Here is a 3563-nt window from a genome sequence, read left to right on the forward strand (position 1 = left end):
AGCTCCAGGTCGAGCTGTTGTTCACCATCTTAGCTGTAGAGGGCGCAGTGTCACTGGCCCTCATGTGGGATCCAAACCGGGGCTCTGCTGCTCAGAGCTGGCGTCCCAAGCCAGCTCTTAACCAACGCGCCACTCTGCCAGCTCTGTTTTTACTCTTAATATAGACTGCAACTAGTCTTGCTTTGGTTGACATGGCTCTTGTGCAAAAGAATTTATCAAAGGAGGAGCATAAACCATTTCTCATTCATCTCTACAGCTACTTTGCCTGGTACTCTGTCTATTACACAGTAAGTTTTGAATAAATATTTGTTAAATTCCTGAAGTATACGTGGTAAAAATTAATTTCTCACTTTTTTGTAATCCCTTGATAATGATAACTTTATGAAGTAGTTTTTAAAAATACTCTGTATCAGTTCTTTACACTTCTACCTACTCTGCTAATTTGTAGGATTACTTAGAGTGTAGATGGAGTCTATTTCTCTTTTTATCCCTCTTAATTCCTAACTTCATGCCTTGCTTATACTGTAGCATTTCTCAGAGGCTGTTTCATTGAAGACTAACATAATAGGGTGTTGTGTTAGTATCCTATTGCTGCTGGAACAAAGTAGCATAGTCTTAGCACTAAAACAATACACATTTATTATTTTACCATTCCGGAAGTCAGAAGTCCAAGATCAGTCTCTCTGTGCTAAATAAATTCAAGGTGTCAGGAAGGTTGGTTCCTTCGAAGCTTTAAGGGAGATTCTGTTTCTTGCCTATTTTAGTTTCTAGATGGTGCCCTCATTCCTTTGCTTATAGCCTCTTCCTCCATTTTCAAAGCCAGCAGCATAACATTTTCAAATCTCTTCCTGTTTCTATGTTAACATGGCCTCCTCTCTGTTTCTGGCTCTCCTGCCTTCCTCAGGGACACTTGTGAAGCTATTGGGTTCATTCAGATAAAAATGATAGATAGAAAGAAAGGGTGATCTTTCCATCTCAAGATCTTAATTTAATCACATCTGCAAAGTCTCTTGCCAGTAAAGTAACATATTCTCAAGTTCTGGGGATTAGGATGTGAACCTCTCTGGTGTGCCATTATTCTGTCTGTCATAAATGTTAATAGGTAATAAGAATAAATGATTCTATAAATAGATAAATATGGAAAACATTTGGTATATATAGCACTGAACATGAGACTTTTAATGCAAGATTTTCCTGAGCCTTTATTCCCAAACGTTTTTGGTAATAAACTCTTTCCTTACCTTTTCCTTTTCCTTCTCTTCCCTTTCCTCCTTTTCCTTTTTTTTTTTCACCCAAAGAGTATTTAATAGACTACTCTTTGTGGTAAAGTCATGAGTAGAAGTAGAGAGAAAGGTCTGGAAACTTTGATCACTTTCCATTACTTATAGATGGAATTTAAATGCCTAAAATGAATAATACAGTTCCAGAAAGGACCTCAGTTCTTTAGACTTTGGCTATGTCTGAATAATGAAGCTTTAATTTATTCTTTATTAATGTCCTCATCCAAAAGGATGATTTCTTCCTGTTTCAGTTCTGACAGTGTAAACAGTTTGGAGGTTGTCACACCCATCGTTACAACAAGTAAAACCTGGACATACTGAAAAATTATCTACTTTGCTTGGACTAATCAGAGAACTGAGAGTGCTGGGCAAACCACACCCTTGAAGTCTCTAGAGACAGGTGCATCCAGAGAGATACAGCAACAGAGATCTCCTCATCTGGAGCAGAAGCCACCGGAACCATAAAGTGGTAGAAACACTTAGAGGGTGGTTTTGACAAATTGCTGTAGGCTGAGTGTGGACTAGCTTGAAAGTGAGGAACTCTTGGGGCCCAGCCATTTGAAAGATCCTCTGGTGACCCTGACAGGGAGCAGTGAAAAGAAACCATGGTGACCCTGTAGCAGAGATGAAATGCCAGATGAACTCCTGTGATGACAGAAACAGGACCGCTCTCATGAAGGCGGTGCAGTACCAGGAAGAGGTTTGTGTCACAATCCTACTAAAACATGGAGCTGATCTGTATATGAAGGACATTTATGACAACACCGCTCTCCACTATGCTGCCCAGGGGCAGAATATCGCAATAGCTGAAAAGCTGCTGCTACACAATGTAGATATGGAAGCAACCAATGAGGATGCTCTCACTCCGCTTTTAGTTGCTGTGAGTAACAACAGACAGGAAATGGCTGGAAATTTTAGTCAACAAAAACGCAAACATACATGCAGTGGATAAGTGGAAAAGAACGGCCCTCATGCTTGCTGTAAAGGATCAATCCTCAAACACAGTGAGGCTTCTGCTTCAGCACGGTGTTGATGTCTTTGCTCGAGATTTTCATCAATGGACTGCAGAGGAACATGGTGTTTTGAGAGGTTTGCAGGCCAATGCCATACTAATTTCTTTCTTTTTTTTTTTAACTGAGCCATCCCGCCACCTGTTGGCAGCTCAGCGGCTGCTCAGCTCGGGCTGACTCATACTAATTTCTGATTGGAAAAAAGAAAGAAGCTGTAAAGAGTCTTCTGAAAATAACAATGGAGTGAATGAGTCTTCTAAAACAGACCCTGTGAGCAGTCTTTCCTGGAAACCTCGCAATGATGGTTCATGGTCTACATCAGAAGATGGATTCTTCAGTGTTGATACCAAGGAAAAAGCAACAAAGCCAGCCATTGCCAAAAAAGGAAACGGTGTGAATATCATTGGAAGTGCTCCACAAGAGCAAACCAACAATGACAATTTGACTTGTGTTGATGGAGCACACCAAAATGATTCAAGTGGTACTTTAGTGACAATCTATGAACTCTTTCTAGCTTAAATGCTGCTCTAAAGAAATCTAACGTGTGTAGATTCAAATATGAGATTCATTTCCTTGAAGAATTTTTTCCTATCTTTCTTCAAAAGTATCCCCACTACTAACAACTTCTTCTTCTTGCAAATGCTTCAACCCCTTGAAATTCTTTTCTGCTATTACTTTGATCTCAATGTTCATGGAGATAGACTTGAATGTATATTTAAAATGTATAGTAAACTATGTTCACATTAAAAAAAAAGTTTACATTTTTATTTTATCTTAATTTACTCTGGCTTTGACATTCTTCCTTTCTTTATGCACATCCACGTGTCTAACCTATATCATATTTTTCTCCTGCCTAAAGAACTTTTTGAAACATTTTTTGCAGGGCAGTCCGTTTCCTCTTGTCTCTGTCATTCACTTTCCATGGGCAGAGCGAGAGAAGCCTCTGCACCTCTGGGACGTTGCCCCTGTAGGCAGCTTTGTGGATTTCTTGGAGATCTTCTCCTTGGATGTGGTACCTGGACCCCAAGGTGACCCCATCTCCAGTCTCAGGCTTCCCGCCAACACCATTGCTCTGCGGTCTGATTTTGAACACAGAGCGCGACCTGACCTTCTCAAGCTCAAGCCCAGAAAGCTTGTTCATGGCCAAGCCTAAGGCTTTAGAGCCTCGTCTGCACTTTGTCCACTTTTCAGTTTCCTGAGTCCAACCAACAGCAGACTCTAGAGTAGCCAACTGCCTCTGACCACAGTAGCCAACTGCCTCTGACCACAGTAG

This window comes from Hipposideros armiger, unplaced genomic scaffold, assembly GCF_001890085.2.
Source record: "Hipposideros armiger isolate ML-2016 unplaced genomic scaffold, ASM189008v1 scaffold_99, whole genome shotgun sequence".
Lineage (NCBI taxonomy): Eukaryota > Metazoa > Chordata > Mammalia > Chiroptera > Hipposideridae > Hipposideros > Hipposideros armiger.